The sequence below is a fragment of the Balaenoptera ricei genome, chromosome 13 (genome assembly GCF_028023285.1).
Source record: "Balaenoptera ricei isolate mBalRic1 chromosome 13, mBalRic1.hap2, whole genome shotgun sequence".
In the NCBI taxonomy this organism is placed as follows: Eukaryota; Metazoa; Chordata; class Mammalia; order Artiodactyla; family Balaenopteridae; genus Balaenoptera; species Balaenoptera ricei.
This window is the reverse complement of record NC_082651.1, coordinates 62783273-62801337: the sequence shown is the minus strand read 5'-3', so window position 1 is coordinate 62801337 and position 18065 is coordinate 62783273. Positions and strand designations below refer to the sequence as shown.

At 38.7% G+C, this 18065-nt stretch overlaps 1 long non-coding RNA gene across 2 annotated transcripts in view; it reads right to left on the bottom strand.

Moving 5' to 3' along the window:
* The window catches only part of LOC132377114 (uncharacterized), a 322850-nt gene that overhangs the window by 168733 nt on the left and 136052 nt on the right, over positions 1-18065 (bottom strand). For both annotated transcript variants that reach the window (XR_009506532.1, XR_009506533.1), the window contains one exon: positions 2313-2431. This is a non-coding gene — a long non-coding RNA (uncharacterized LOC132377114). The remainder of the gene's footprint in view (positions 1-2312; positions 2432-18065) is intronic.

Below are 18065 nucleotides of genomic sequence, written 5' to 3'. Positions count from 1 at the left end.
ACAAAACAACCTAAAATACAGTTCTAAATGTTCAATGAAGGGAGGAGAATTCCTCAGTTCTGGTTTGGCCAAGGCCCACTGCTCATGGAACAGCACAGCTTACAAGAGATTTCTCCTTTAGAAGGTGCCGGGGTCTGTTCAGGGGCTAGCAGCATTGTCCTTTCTAAGCCACTGGCAATCTTCTCTCTTCCTTTTGAGAGTCAGAGCCCAGCAAGGATATCTTCCCTTGAGTTTGGGGATTATGAGCTAGAGAAAAAGAATATGGCCCAGGGACTGAGCTGAAAAGTGGGATGTGTATGAGGAGTAGGGGAATCATGGATGCAAAATTCGGCATAAAATGTGTGTTTCTGGAACCAACCTGGATTGGATTTCCAACTGAGCTTCTGCCATATCTTTCTTTATGAGCACAAATGCACTCTGGTTTATTTGGGTATGTTCTACCGTGTTTGATGATGTTTATAGAATGGGGTAAAGATACAAGTACTGTGGTGCCCCTTCTCAGTTACAATATTCTGGAAGGACAGTGGGCCCCTGGGCCCCAATATAAAATATATACTTTGATAAGCACCATGTGCTTTCACTTCCAATCTCCCATTTGATCCTCCAAACACGCCCATGCCGTAGCTAACTCTATTCAACAAATGAGGGAACAAGAAGGCCCATAAAGGTGAAATGACTGCCCCAAATCTCATAGAAGGTGGAAGGTAGAACTGGGACCACACCATCAAGCCATCAGCCACTGTAGCCGCCCCTGACGGTGCACCCTGAGGGGAATTCAGGATGGAGAAAAACAGGATACTAGCCCTAGATAGTTAAGATGCCTTTCAAAGGAATAATTTCAATGAGCCCAGACTCTTGCATCTTTCCATACATAGAAAAGCACTGAAGTCATTAACTTGAGATGTCTGTTCTTTTGTGACTAGCAGCAATCTTTTGATATTTGACTACATGTTTTCAGCAAAACTCCTACATAAGCTGGCTCCTTCCTTACCTTTTTGGAACAGTCCTCAGAGCTATCTGAGAAGCTGTCTCCCAGGCTATAGTCCTCCGTAAGGTCCCAGAATAAAACACTCAACTTTTAGGTTGTGCGGTTTTTTTGTTTGTTGGTTTGTTTTCAGGTGATACCTAGGACGCCTAATTCTCAGTCCAGGTCTCTTTTCTCTACACCAGGTTGACCCCATAAGGCAAATAAGGAAGAGCCAACTCACTTCCCTTCAGTCCCTTTCCGAGGCTGGGTGTTCCAGAGCGAAGCTGAGGTTTGCCAGCCTTTGTGCTACTCTGCCCCAAAGCTAGGGAATTAGTGTAGAAATCACAGTGACCAAATACCCAAGTTGGCCTCTGTGTTGTTCCCTCATCCTCCTTTCCCCACTTGACAGATGACACCGCTGAAACCCAGAGAGGCAAAAAGTGTTGATCAAAGAGGAACTTGAACAGGAGAACAAAAGAGGTTGCAGTACTTAGTCAGTCTGGGAGGTTAGGGTGTGATTCGTGCTCGGGTGCGGACAAGTGGAGATAAGGAACAGAACAGCCAGTGACTGAAGACAGGATTCCTGGGCTGTCAGGAATCAGAACCCTGAGGGTCAAAACCCAGGCAGTTCCCAGTGGATATTAAGTCAGTAATTTTGCATGTCCCCATCCTAGTCTGCCTTCACTATCTTCTTTCTCCCCGCTGAGCCCAGGGTTCTATTTCCTCCAAGGAGGAAATCTGCATTATATGTAATACTTGTGATAAAGGCCTTGATAAGCTTTTAATAGCCAAAAACGTGAATTAGTAATTACCAGAGAACTTTTTCGATTTCTCTTCAAATCATACTACCACTGCAAATTCTTTTGGGGGAAGTATGAGGGTATATATTAAAATATTTAAAATATCTAGTAAGAGTACACTACTCATAAGTCCATCCCTGGGGCCAATTATGAAGTTAATAAGAGAAAGGAAGAGTGGGTTGTTCACAGCTGAATGAGATCTCTCTTTCTATTCTCTTCTATTCTGGGCCAGCAACAGCAGCATCACCTGGGAGCTGGTTAAAAATGAAAATTCTTAGGCCCCAAACCTACTGAATCAGACACTCCGGGGGTAAAGCCCAGCAATCTGTGTTTTAACAAGCCCTCCAAGTGATTCTGATGCTCCCTCGAGTGGTTCTTAGTCTGGACTGTATACTGGAAAGCAGGTTTCCCCTGCTTTCGGGAAGTAGAACGTTCCTATGAAACCTTTTGAAGCCAAGATGGTGTAAATCAAAAAAGCAATTACCTTAGGATGCATCTTGCTTGCGGATGCACTAAATAAATCAAGATAAAGCACAGGTACTCACAGACACAGTTCAGAGCTATGGCAGCTTGATGCTGAGATGCTGAGTACGGTTTCTGGAGAGGAGGCTTGGTGGTGCCACTCTCACTGCTCGGGGTGAAACTCTGCCTCTTTAACTGCTCCCTGCAAAACAAACGCTGAACGTTATTTTAGCTTTTCACCATTTTCTGTAAAAGCGAAAATCCTCCCTGGATTTTTGTTGTTGTTTTTAGCAAAAACAGGTACTAACGTAGTCTTTTGTAAAAGTGATGTGGTGGAAAGGGAACTTTCAAAAATTGGGGGATACCTGTATTACCATCACTTGGCAATATTTAAAAAATCCTCATGTCCAGGCCTTACCCAAGAACATCCAAATTAGAAATTCTGAGAGTGAGACCTAGGCTTCTGCATTTTCCTGCAGTTTCCCTAGTGGTTCCAATGTGCAGACAAGGTTAAGAATCACTGCCACAGAGATTTCTCCAGAAAGTGGTAATATCACTTGTGACTGTTTTACTTATTTATTCCACAAATAGTGAGCATCTACTCTCTGCCAGACCCTATACTTCTTACTGTACAAAGATGAATAAGTAGTCATTGGCCTCAAGAGAGACATAGAAACACATATATCAGTGCAGCAGTGGGAGCTCCAGAGGGAGGGGTGGGTATAATCTTGTCTACTATCTACTCCCTCTTCTATTCTTTGACATCAAACACTGACAAGAATGTGGAGCCACAAGAACTCTCATTCATTGCTGGTAGGAATGCAAAATGGTACAGGCACTTTGGAAGACAGGGTAAAACTAAACATCCTCTCACCATATGATTCAGCAATCATGCTCCTTGAAATTTACCAAAATGAGTTGAAAACTTATGTCCATGCAAAAACTTGCACACAATTGTTATGGAGGCATTATTCATAATTGCCAAAACTTGAAAGCAACCAAGATGTCCTTTAATATATGAATGGATAAATAAACTGTATGTAGTACATCAATACAATGGAATATTATCCAGTGATAAAAAGAATTGAGCTATTGACATTTCTCTAAGGAAGATATACAAATGGACAGCAAGCATGAAAAGATATTTGACATCATTAATTATTAAGGAATGCAAATCAAAACCGTAATGAGATATCACCTCACACCCATTAGGATGGTTACTATTAAAAAAAAAAACAAAAAAAAACACAGAAAATCACAAGTGTTGGTGAGGTTGTGAAGAAATTGGAACCCTTGTGCACTGTTGGTGAGAATGTCAAATAGTGCAACTGCTATGGAAAGCAGTATGGAAGTTCCTCAAGAAATTAAAAATAAAATTACCATATGATCCAACAGTTACACTTCTAGGTATATACCCCCCAAAATTGAAAGCAAGGTCTCAAAGAAATATTTGTACACCCATGTTCATAGCAGCATTATTCACAATAGCAAAAAGGTGGAAGCAACTCAATTGTCCACTAATGGATGAATGGATAAACAAAATGTTGTATATATATGCAATGGAGTATTATTCAGTATTCAGTATTATTATTAAAAAGGAAGGAAATGCTAACACATGCTACAACATGCATAAACTTTAAGGACATTATACTAAGTGAAATAAATCAGTCACAGGAAGACAAATACTATAGGATTCCACTTACGTGAGGTACTTAGAGTTGTCAAATTCAAAGAGACAGAAAGTAGAATGATTATTGCTAGAGTCTAGAAAGAGGGGCAAATGAGTTGTTTAATGGGTACAGAGTTTCAGTTTTGCAAGATGAAAAGAGTTCTCGATATTGATTGTACACCATTGTAAATGTACTTAACGCTACTGAACTGTACACCAAAAAATAGTTAGGATAGTAAATTTTGTGTTTGTGTATTTAACACGGTTTTTAAAACTTAGAAGCAATGTCAAGGCGGTGTATACACTAGGGATCATAAGCCTCTAGGCTTTGTTTAAGAAATAAAAAAGGAAACTAAGATCAGGCTGACAGAAATGTAATTTATTAACCACGCCATTTGTTATTTAGGTTTTTTATACCCGTAGGCCATTTTTGCTGGCTTCTGGATTTGCCTAGGGTGACAAGAATAAGATCATCCATATCACATTGTCAACATTAAAGGAGAAAGCCTTTAGAAAGAGCTAAAACCCAGAAGCTGATATGGGCCATATAACAAGAAAGGACTTGCATAGATGTCATGGAAGTGGTGAAAGGCCAGAGGACCAAAATTCCAGAGAAAAAATGGACTCTAAAACTCTACAGTTAGGGAGTATATCATGATAAGAGAAAGTAGCAAGAACACCCACCTTGGGAAGGGAGAAGTTATTAGCCAGCTCTGGGATACTTTCCCAGGATTTACTCATTCTTTGGATTACTTTTGAACAACGTATGAATCAGCCATAATACTTAGTTGAACTAAAATATAACCAACAACAGCAAAAACAAAAAGATCTGTAAACTTGAGAACCAGAGGGGGAAATGATGAAAATAGAAGGAGAGGTTATAAAATAATATGACTTGTCTTCCCCCCCTTCCCCCCACAACCCCCATAAAGACATTAAAATGTTACACACCCAAATGAACATTTGTCTTTTTTTTAAAGAAGTCAATCTGAACTTCTTGGAAGCATTTGCCACTCATTCCAAAGATTCTGCCCTTGTGTCTAGCACTTTGGGGAACTCATATACTGGCATTTGCTTTTGACTGCTTTCAATGGTGGCAAACCATCCCTTGGGGGGTCAAGCTTGAGTTTTATAACTGTGCTGGTATTGTGCGTCAGCAACGTAGTCAGATGAACTACATTTCCCAGAACACCCTTCCACAACTGGTACACAGCTGACTTAGGGTTGGTCGTGAGAGAATTTGCAGGTTGGTATAGGGTACAAGGTGTCACTGCAGCTTGCACACACTGTTGTTGATCCAGGCGCCTCCCCTTGTGGGCCTGGTGCTGCAGCAAGGCTCAGAGGAGTTGCCACTGCATTGCCTGCTCCAGCTTCTCTGACTCCAGGGTCAGATACCAGACACAGGTGCAGCTCTGGGGCAAAGCTTCTTCTGTGGGTCATGCTCATAATCAGTGATGGTGGTAGTGACAGACCCATGTGGAGTCCTGTTTGTCTTCCTTCTCCCACTCTTCATATTATATTTTATTCCCAGCTGATGATCTAAAGAGACCTCAGACCCATTCCAGATGCAGTGTCAACATGCATCTTCACCAGCTCCCACAACTGTGTAAAGTCTAATCCATAAAATAAATCCCTTGTTCTGTATCACTCATAGTGCCTCTGCTTTTCTGATTGAACATTTACAGTTACATATAAAAGTCATTTGGAGTCAAGTCTGAAAAATAAGGTAGATGAACAAGCTAAGTAAATATTATTTGGGGCCAAAAATTCAGGGTCACAATAAAGAACAATTCTATTTCTTTTACAGTGCATAAAAGGGATTTGACACCCATTCCCAAAGATGAGTGCCAAAATGATTTCACATGAGGATTATTTGGAGGGATAATATTCATTTGGACATACTTTGCAATGTTTATTTTAATCTCCTCTTTTATTTGCTTATAGTCACTCTCCCCTATATCCTGTTTTTCAGAGGACAATGTGACACACAGTAAATGATGGCAGGCGGAACGCAATCAAGTAACAGATTGTGTAGTGTTGGCTTGGAATATTGTACAATCTTAGGGAGAAAAGAAGAGTCTGGAGAGGCAGCGAAAGTTTCAGAGAGCAGGTGAGGTGTGATTGAAACAAGGAATGGACTTTTAGACAGGAGATCAGCAGAAGCCAAAGTACAGAGGTGATGTGGAGCAGGGAGATAGAGTGACAGGCCATCTTGAGGGATGTGAATTCAGGGAGTAAAATTTGTCAGTCTCCTTCTCACTAACAGAACCAAAATCAAACTTTTTCCTGAAATATGATCTCCTCCATATCTGGGCTCTGCTCATTCTTCAGTCTCATTTCCCCTCCCCCATCCCTAACTTGCCTTCTATATTAAGGAACTTGAAGTGCTCCAATATTCATTTGTTCATTCAACAAACAACAAAATCCCTACTATGTGCCAGGCACTGTGCTAGAAGGTAAGGGTACAGGCCTTCATAAAGCTTATTATCTAATGGGAGAGGTAAGTAGGTAAATAGGCAATTATAACACAGCATGACAGCGTTATGGAGCAAATAGGGGGTGAGGGTCTAGGAAGACTTACACAGAAGAGACTTTAAACCTGAGACCTGAATGATGAGTTAGAGTTAACCACACTAAGAAGCGGGTAGGGAGGCCTTACGAAGAAGAATGATGGGACAATGGGAGCAGCCCGTGCAAAGGCACCAAAGACTGAGAGAGTGTGTACTTTGAAGGAACTGAAAGTAGTTTCCTATGATTGGAGGCTGAGAATGGAGAGAGCTGAGGCTGCAGAGCAAGCAGGGGGCAAGTCACGCAGGGCCTTGTAAACGGTGCTAAAGAGTCTAGGATTTAACCCCAGGAAAATGGGGACATGGGAAGCAAGGAATAGTGCATCCCATTTTTGTTTTAGAGAGATCATTCTGGCTGTAAAGCAGAGAGTGGTTTGGGGTTGGTGGGGAGACTGAAGGCAACGCTGGAAGTAGATGACCAAGATGCAGAGAGAGAATGACCTCAACTAACTTAGAGGCAGTGGAAACAGGATTCCAGCCCCTACCCTGAAGATGTGGATTCAGCAGGCTGCGGGTGGGGTCCAGGCTCATAATTTGTGAGACCCAGTGCAAAATAAAAATACAGGCCCCTTTGTTTAAAAAGCAGAAAATGTGTTTTTTCTGGCTTCTGTGGTCTCTCTTTCCATCTGTCATTGTGTTTTTTAGTTGTTTAATGTTTCAGTCCCTTAGGCATGGGGATACTTTCTGGGCAGGTACAGATCTCATAATGCCCCAAGTGCCAGGCCCAACACCTGAAAAGTGCTTAATATAGTTAGTCACCAGGAATATGCAAATAGGCTAAAATTTAAAAGAAGACACACAGATGGCCAACAAGCACATGAAAAGATGCTCAACATTGCTAATTATTAGAGAAATGCAGCTCAGAACTACGATGAGGTATCACCTCACACCTGTCAGAATGGCCATCATCAAAAAGTCTACAATTAATAAATGCTGCAGAGGGTGTGGAGAAAAAGGAACCCTCCTATACCGTTGGTGGGAATGTAAGTTGGTGCAACCACTATGGAGAATAGTATGGAGGTTTCTTACAGAACTAAAAATAGAGGAAGAAGATGTGAGGATGCAAGTGGAGGTTGGAGCGATGCAAGGTCAGGAACCAAGGAATGTGGGAAACCTCTAGAAGCTGGAAAAGGCTCTGAAATGGACTCTCCCCTAGAACCTCCAAAAGAACAAGCCTTCGACTTTCATTGTGCGAGACCCATTTTGGACTCTGACCTCCAGAACTCAGCTATAGACTCCTTACCCTGCATGTGTGATGAAATGCTGTGAGGTCGGCCATAAACCTTCAAGAACTAAGGCTCCCACCCAGGTGGAGGATGGAACGATGATGTTGACCCTCCTGACTTCAATCAACTAAGGCTTGGACTCTGTCGACCTTTGCCCCAATTCTATGCTGAATTCTCCTCTGCTCAAGCACCCTCATGAATATGCATGCACCGTTAGCTTAAAACAACCCCAATTTTGCTTTTCAGGGAGACGCTGCTTTGGGAAAATCCCTAGTGTTCTCCTTACTTGCTGCAAGTAATAATAAATCCTTCCTTCTCCTCCCCTCCCTGCAAAAAAAAAAAGAAACTAAACTAAACTAAAAATAGAGTTATCATATGATCCAACAATGCCACTCTTGGGTATATATCCAGAACAGATAAAACTCTAATTTGAAAAGATACATGCACCTCAATGTTCACTGCAGCACTATTTACAATAGCCAAGACATGGAAGCAACCTAAGTGTCCATCAACAGATGAATGGATAAAGAAGATATGGTGTGTATATATATATATATATATATATATATATATATACATACACACACACACACACACACACACACACACACACACACACACACACAATGGAATATTACTCAGCCATCAAAAAGAATGAAATAATGCCATTTGCAGCAACATGGATGGACCTAGAGATTATCATACTAAGTGAAGTAAGTCAGACAGAGAAAGATAAATATCATATGATATCACTTATATGTGGAATCTTAAAAATGATACAAACGAAATTTTCTACAAAACAGAAATAGAATCACAGACATAGAAAACAAACTTATGGTTACCAAAGGGAAAAGTGAGGGTAAATTAAGAGTTTGGGGGCCTTCCCTGGTGGTGCAGTGGTTAAAAATATGCCTGCCAATGCAGGGGACACGAGTTCGAGCCCTGGTCCAGTAAGATCCCACATGCCGCGGAGCAACTAAGCCCATGAGCCACAACTACTGAGCCTGCGCTCTGGAGCCCGCGAGCCACAACTACTGGGCCCGCCTGCCACAACTACTGGGCCCACGCACCACAACTACTGAAGCTCATGCACCTAGAGCCCATGCTCCACAACAAGAGAAGCCACCGCAATGAGAAGCCTGCGCTCCACAACAAAGAATAGCCCCCACTCGCTGCAACTAGAGAAAACCCGTGCACAGCAATGAAGACCTAACACAGCCAAAAATAAATAAATAAATAAACAAACAAATAAATAAAGTTGTTATTACTGTTTAAAAAGAAAAAAAGAGTTTGGGATTAACAGATACACACTACTATACATAAAATAGATGAACAACAAGGACCTACTATATAGCACAGGGAACTATGTTCAATATCTTATAATAGCCTGTAATTAAAAATAATCTGAAAAAGAATATATATCTATATCTACATAAATCACTTTTCTGTACACCTTAAGCTAACACAACATTGTAAATTAACTATACTTCAATTGAAAAAAAAAGACTAACCATACCAAGTGTTGCCAAGGATGTATTTAGAGTGTAAATGGGCTCAGTCATTTTGGGAACATTGACAGTAACTACTAAACTTAAACCTACCTTATGACTCAGCGATTCAACTCTATTCAACTGTGCATGCTCATCAACAGAGATGTATATGAATATTCATGGATCTTTATTCACAATAACTGAAACCCAGATGTTTTCTATGGCCTGGCGATGACCACCAGTCCATCTTTGATCTAAAAACTCTAAATTCTATACCTTCAAGGAAAGTGGAGAATGGGGAAAATTATGGGGACCCTTCATAAAATGTCTATTCCTTACAGGGTACTTCAGGCAAGGATGGGGCTGCTTACTGGCTGGTAAGATTTTTTAAGATTCCACATTGTCCTCCACAGGCCGACAGGCTCACAGACTTGGCCTTGGCTTCCTCCCTGGACTGGACTTTTCTTCTGAATTTTTCAGATCGAGTGAAATAACAAACTGTCACCAGACTTAGAATGCTCACTCCTTTTAGGAGTGGGGAGTTGGTTCCAGCCAGTTATGAAGTCTGGGTAGAGAATGTGAATGTTTCCTTTGAGAAGCAATATTAGCCTTAGGTTTGCTTCCAGCATGTGTTTTGGGTTTTCTCCCAGAGGTTTCAGTGAGGAATCACATGTCTCAGAGGTGAAAATAAAAAAAAATTTGAGTCTTAAAAATCACACTGGGTTGGAAACTATGTAGTTAGCTTTTTGTGCTAAAAACAATTTAAAAAAAAAATTTCAAGTGTTTTTGTTTTTTCTCTCATTAAAAAAGTATGTGGCTTTATATACACATACACACTGAGGGGCGGTGCGGGGAGGTGTTCAGAACAAGATGTTTCTCATTCCATTTGTTTCAAGCAATAACTCAAAAGGCTCTGGAGAAAATAAACCATACATAAATAGTAGAAAACAGACTGCATCTTGTTGCTATGGCAACGCCCTACTTATATCACATTAAGCTGATTCATGTCTTTTCTCACCTCACTGTTAATAAATTATAGTGGCTGATGAGAATTAAGCTGGCTGGAAGAGTTGGCATGGGCAAGTTGCATATTAATTTGTCATCCAATCCTGGATATCCCTTAATCTTTTTTTTGAGGAGAAAGCTACCTTTTATCTAACAATATATTTTTTAAAATTATTTTTATTGTCTTTTTTTTCTCTAAAAACTATGTAAACAGGAGTTTCAGGTTTAGATAATGGTTGCTTCCTGGCTGTTCCAGTAAGGCTTATGACTCTTGTGGAAGGAGAAAATGCACATGCGCAACAGAGCTGGGAAAGTTCCCTTGTTTCTTTTCCTGCTCCTTCACCCTCTTCACTTCTCTGTGCTTAGGGGCTTTAAACAAGCCTCTTCTCTTTTCAGCTGTCTTAATTCATACACATCCCCACATCCATACACCCCCCAAAAGTAACAAAGTTAAAAGACAAAAAACTAGGTTGATAGATAACAAAACAGGGAAAATATTGGCAACACACATAACAGGTAATGGACTAATTTCATTAATATGCCAAAAAGTAAAACAACAAACAAACAAACCATAAATTAAATTAAACAGAAAACCAAACCATAACAACAAATGAATGGACAACCCACTAGAAAATGAGCAAAGGATATGAAAATCAGTTCATTGCAAAAGAGAGGCCAACAAATATCTGAAAATCTGCTCAATTTCAATCATTATTAGAGAAATTAAAATAGCAAAGATGTGCAAATTTTCCTCCATGTTAGATAAGGGAATATTGAAAAGCTCCATGATTTGGCAATGGATATGATGGGGGGAAACAGACCCTTTTAGGCACTGTTTATAGTAGTATAATTTGGCATAACTTTCATGGAAATAAATGTAGCTGTACTTATCACAATTTTAAATGCATGTACTCTTTAACCCAGAAGTCCCACTTCAATGAATTTATTTATAAATATACTTGCATAAGTGATTAAAATGTTTTTACAACATTCATTGCAACACTGATTGTACTAGCAAACAAAAACAACAAAAAATCCCAACCTAGACAGGACTTAAATGCCCATCAATAGATGACTGGTTAATAAAATTGATTCATTCATCCTACACAGGTGTTTAAAAAGGGAAGAATTTGCAGCTACAAATTGCCAAGTTTTTGAACTGTATTTATAACATGATCCCATTTATGTTAAAATATATAGATGTGTGTATATATATATATATATATATATATATATATATATATATATATGCTACTATATACACAGAAGATTTCTGGAAAGAGTCACATAGGTAATCATTGTTGTTTCTGTGGAGTGGAAATAGACAGTGAGAAGGCAGGAGATGAAAGGAGTAGGTTGGGAGACTCACAAGAATTGAGAAAATTTAACTTTCATTTTCCACTCTTTTGCACTGTTTTAATTTTTTTTCAACATGAAGACATATTACCTTTATGATAAAAAGCCTTTAGGCAGCATGTACATACACACACACACACACACACACACACACACTTGTGTGTGCATATACATTTTCATATATATGTCATCTCTTTGTCACCATGAAGAGTTAGAAGATATATAAGATAGTTTTGCCCACAGTATAGCTGGGAAGACATAAAATTAACAAAAAATACAAAGAATACCACACAATGGAACTTATCATGTGCCAGTGGCATTCTAGGAAGTAAGAGAAGGAAAGTTACTATGACTGCAGTTAAGCATAGAAGATAAAGGCATGAGCATTTGGCAGCATCTGGGTACAAGACACTCCAAGATGTCACAAAGAGGAGTGTTCACTACAGAGAAGAGTGGTGCTGGGTCAGCCTTACAGATGAATCACCCTCTGCAAGGCTCCTCTTTGGCTATAAGTGATACAAGACTGTGATGAAAATTATACCTGTCCTGCTTTTGGAAACTCCCTGCCTGCTGGCTGTAAAAAAGCACTGCTGGCTGGTTTCTGTTAGGAAATGTCCAAGGTCCTGTAGACAGAGAGAAACTGTTTCATAATTCGTGTTGACCTGTGCATCGGTCAGGAACCCAAACTTTGTGTGGTGTCAATCCCTACTATTTGGACCTACTGCTTGAAACTCTGCATGAGTGGGAAATCCCTTTGGTTACTTTTACCTTCCTGGAGAAGCTAAGAATAATGATTAGGAGCATGGACTGCAGAATTGAACTGGATATAAATCCTGGGTGCATCAACTACTAGCTGTGTGTCCTTGGGAAAATCACCTAAACTCTCTGTGTCATGGGTTTCTATTTTGTCAAATGGGACTAATTATAGTTATCAACAACCTCACAGAGTTGTTTGAGGATCAAATGGCTGAATCACATACAAAGCAGGAAGAATAGTCTCTGGACACACAGTAGTTATTCACAATATTACTCACTCTCACTAGAGACAACAAGAATATCCTAACAACAAGTTTCCAGAGAGAAGAAAAAAATCTCACACAACACATAGGGAGTAAGAAAATAATGACAGTGATGTATCAGTAGTAACACTGGAAGCCAGAAGAAAAGGAATGATGCCCACAAAATTAATTTCCACTTAGAATGTCATGACCTGGCATATCGAGCCTGAAGACATGATAAAGATAGTTTCAGACATGCAAAGTGCCAAACTTTTTACTCTCAAGTGGTCTTTCTCAGGAAGCTGCTGGTATATATGTTTCATCAAAAAGAGGGACTAAATCAAAAAGGAAGTTGTGGAAACCTGAAGCAGAGGACCGAGGGCAGGAAAGCAGTAAAGGAATTCCCAGGTTGAGAGCTGTGCTGCAGGCCAGGAGGACACCAGAGCAGACCGCAGGAGAGACATGGGAAGGAGGTTATCTAACGGGTTTGACTGTGTGGGAAATTGTACTGAAAGGCCCTCTTCAGAGCTATTGGGGGATATTGGAAGACCTAGCAGTAGGTTCAGGGAAAATGAAGCAAATGAAAAGATAGGCAATGAATAAAGACAAGAAAATCAAAGTATCTTGCAAGAAAGGAAATGTAATAAGAGTATGCCACTCAGCTCAGCAGTGTGCAAGATTTATTTAACACAAAAATGAGTATGGATTTAAAAAAAAAAGATATATTAGAGAATGCGGAAAAGAGTAGAAAGTGTTTGAAAGTTAAAATATCCAGCCACCATAATAGGAAAACAGTGGATTATACATAAATTGACAAAACAAGAGAGAGTAGTATATGTTCATTATTTGGAAACATGGTGACGAATGACAGAAGAAGTATCAAGTGGATGCCTTCAGGGTTGGGACAGCAGGGGCAGTGAGGACAGTGACTGGTGTTTTCTTTATTATATCACCGTTAGTACCATTTGAGTTTATAAGTTTACATAAATTTTTAAGTATTCTGCAAATCTGAGGTTTTGACACTTCCAAAATGACAATGTTTCAACTTTAGTTCAGTGTCTATGAGGCCGTAAGAAACTGATGTCTTAAAATCAGTGGATATGTTTAAAGATTCTGTTCTAACAAAAAGAGAAAAGTAGAGGAAATGTAAGTCTTTTATTATCATTACTTTTCATCTAACTTTCTAGATTTAGCCTTCAAGAGGTTCATTAATGTCTCAAAACTTTATCATCTTATATTCTTATTTTATTTAAAATCTGTTTAAGGGCACAGTAAAAGATGGCAAGTTTACATAACTGTGACACTAAAACCAGGATATTGGGGGGAAAAAGAAGCCATAGCTCAAACTCACATAAGATATAGATTATAAAAATCCTAACTCATTACAACAAATTAAATGTAATAAGAGTACGTTAAAAAGATAAATATGTTTTGAGCAATTAGCATTATTCCCAGAATGTAAAGTTGGCTAAAAATTAGGAAATTTATAACTCAACATCAAAAAAACACACAACCCGATTAAAAAATGGATGGAAGACCTTAAGAAACATTTTTCCAAAGAAGATGTACAGATGGTCAGTGAAATGGTGTTCATGAAAAAGAGGCACATGAAAATACGCTCAACATTGTTAAGCATCAGAGAAATGCAAATTAAAACTGCAATGAGATATCACCTCACACCTGTCAGAATGGCTATCATCAAAAAGAACACAAATAACAAGTGTTGGCAGGAATGTGGAGAAAAGGGAACCCTCATACACTGTTGGTGGGAATGTAAATTGGTGCAGCTACTGAGGAAAACAGTATGGAGGTTTCTCAAAAAACTAAAAATAGAACTACCATATGACCCACCAATTCTACTCCTGGGTATACATCTGCCAAAAACAAAAACACTAATTCAAAAAGATACATGCACTCCAATGTTCATAGCAGCATTATTTACAGTTGCCAAGATATGCAAGCAACCTAAATGTCCATCAACGGATGAATGGATAAAGAAGATGTGGCATATATACACAATGGATTACTACTTAGCCATAAAAAAAAGAATTAATTTTGCCATTTGCAACAACATGGATGGACTTGGAGGGTATTATGCTTAGTGAAATAAGTCAGACAGAGAAAGACAAATACTGTATGATATCACTTATATGTGGAACCTAAAAAATAAAACAAACTAGTGAATATAACAAAAAAGAAACAGACTCATAGATATAGAAAACAAACTTGTGGTTACCAGTGGGGAGAAGGAAGTAGGGAGGGGCAAGAAAGGGGTAGGGGATTAAGAGGTACAAACTACTATACTATGTATAAAATAAATAAACTACAAGGACATACAGTACAACACAGGGAATATAGCCAATATTTTATAGTAACTATAAATGGAGTATAACCTTTAAAAATTGTGAATCCTTATGTTGTACACCTGAAACTTATATAATATTGTACACCAAGTATACCTCAATTTTCAAAAATTAGGAAATTCACTATATTAATAGATTACATGAGAAAAACTATGTGATCCTTATAAGTACAGAAAAGAAGTTTGATAAAATTTAACATCTATTATTAATCAAAACTCAAACTAGGACTCAAATGGAACTTAACTTGAGAAGGGACATTTTTCAAAAACTAATAGCAAATATCTTGCTTTCTGGTGAACTACAAGTGACATTCCCCAATTTCTTGGGAAAGCCCATTAAGATCAGGAACAAGACCAGGAAGATAACAGATGTTATTTAACATTATTCTGAAGGCCCATGTCGAAATAATAACATAAGAAGAGGAAGCAGGAGGTTCAATTATAGAAAAGACAGATATAAAATTGTCATTATTTGCTGCTGATTTGATCATCTATTGAGAAAATATGAAAGAATTAACTGAAAAACCTAGGATTAATAGGAAAGTTTAATAAAAAGTCAGATTACTAGATAGCTATCCCCCCATCAACTTTCACATACGCCAAACATGACCAATTAGAAAATGTAATGAAAAAAATTGCATTCATAATAGCATCAAATACTATAAACTACCTATGAATAAATGGAAATTCAAAATATGATTCCCCATTAAAAACTTTCACAGAAAATGGGGCAAAATGTAAACAATTGGTAAAGGTATATCTTATACTATTCTTGCAAATTTTCTGTACTTTAAAAACCATATCAAAATAAAAAGTTACCCCCAAATTCAAGAGAGGCGAAAAAAGAAAATGGACAATGTTGAAAGGGAAATGAGTAATCTGAACATATAAATAGAGACACTATCTCACAGACTTAAGGAAAATTATCAAAAAAAAAAAAAAAGAGGAGGGGGAAATTAGGAGTAAAAAGGTGATCCATGGAAGGCATATCTGAAAGTCCCAAAATGGGAATCATAGAAGTTCCAGATTTAAAAAAAGAATAGATGGAAAAGATGTAATTATGAAAGAAGAAATAGAAAAAAAAAATGTCCTGGACTACAGCAAGTTTTCAGATTGAAAAGGCTCACAAAGTAGCAGGCAGAATTCAGGAAGAAAGAAACAAACCTGACCACATCCTAGTGAAATGTCTAAACCCCAGGGATTAAAAGGAAATCTCAACAAGCTTTCAGGCAGAGATGTGGTGCCTAAATGAAAAGATAATCAGGCCAGGTTCAGATTCTCATCTGCATTACTTGACTCTCTATATAGTAAAACAACATATACAGACATTTGAAAGAAAGAGCCACAAGTCAAGATTCCTGTTCTGAGCCTATTCCTATTCCTATTATCATTATATATGAAAGTAACAACAGATTTTTTTCAGACAAACAATGGCACAGAAAATATATAGACATATGCTCTTTCTAAAAAAATTGCTTGGGAAGTACTCCGACCAAATAAAAGTTAAATTCAGAACAAAGATCTCAAAATGGGGAAGGGGGAGGGAGAGAATAAAAGAAGTGAAAAACTAAAAGTGTTCAAATAATCTCATCTTAGTGGTGGGAAGCATAGTTACCAGCTGATCAATCCAGCAAAATTAGGAAACGGAAAAAGAGAAATCATAATAAAGTATCTTAGTAGGTGTAAAATAAGATGGAAGTATTAAAACTCGTATAAATGAGTTAAATTCCCTATAAAGACTCAAGTATTTTCTGTCTAAAATAAATGTGCCAGGAACAAAATGATCAAGGTTGAAAATAAAGAGCCAAATAGATCATGCAAACACGAATGAAGTGTTATGGCTTGTATCATGACTCCCCAAAAAGCTACGTTGAAGTCCCAACCCTCAGCACGTACCTCATTAGGTACTTCAGAATGTGACCTTATTTGGAAGTAAGGCATTTATTTATTGATAGATTGATTGATTTCAGAGGCAATCAAATTAAAATGAGGTCATTAGGGTGGACCCTAATCCAATGTGACTGGTGTCCTTATAAAAAGGTAAAATTTGGACACAAATGCAGACCTGCACAGAGGGAAGACAGTGTGAAGATGCACAGGGAGAAGATGGCCATGTGATTAGAGTGATGCATCTACAAGCCAAGGAATGCCAAGGACTGCCAACAAACACTAGAAGCTGGAAGAGGTAAGGAAGGATTCCTCCCTAGAGACATCAGAAGGAACATGGCCTGCTGACACCTTGATTTCAGGCTTCTAGTTTCTAGAATTGTGAGACAATAAATTTCTGTAGTCTTAAGTCATCAAGTTTTTGGGGTTTTTTGGCTGCCTTAGGAAACTAATACACAAAGTAGCAGAAATGCCTAAGTTATCATCAGATAATGTAGATTTCAAAGTCAAAAACATTAACTGTGACAGAATAAACAATTTATGAGGATAAACAATAGAACTCATCAAAGAAGATGTCACATTTTTTTAACCAAACATCAACATAACAAAACATTTATGGCAAAATTGTTCAGAAAGTAAAGAACTTGATAAAGTACTATCAAATGGGAAGGGTATAATATTCCTCTTTAAGAATTTGGCAGCCCAAGTTGACAAGAAGTGGATGAGGGATGAACAGGACTTGAATAAGACAAGCAACAAATTTGATGTGAGACAGACAGGTTGCTAAGGAAGTCACACATTTACACCCACAGCTATTTGGATATGTAAAAAACCCTGTACCTTCTTAATTTCTTATAATGATCTAATCATCTTCACGAGCTCTTCCTGACTGGGCACTAAAAGGAGTAGTGCTTACCTTGGCTAATTAATGGTATCTCAGTCTCTCTGGGATCTTTTGTCTCTTTTGGGTATATACCCAAGTTTCAGACTTCTTTTTCCACTCCCTATCTCTCCTAAGAAGGTATCTATTATGTAGCAGAGGAGGGCTTGGATCTGTGTGGGCAGGATCTGGTACTGTCTTCAGAGCCACCAGGTTTCTGTAACGATGTCCCTGGCTAGGTGGAACCATTGCTTATGTCTGTAGTTGGTGGCTTCATTATCCTTCCCTGGGCCCAGGCAGGCCCTAGTGGCCCTGCTTGGGATTTAGCAGTCACTGTGTGTTCACTCCTCCGATCAAGCTAGCATCAGACCCCTAGCTTTGGCTTTGGCTGTCCAC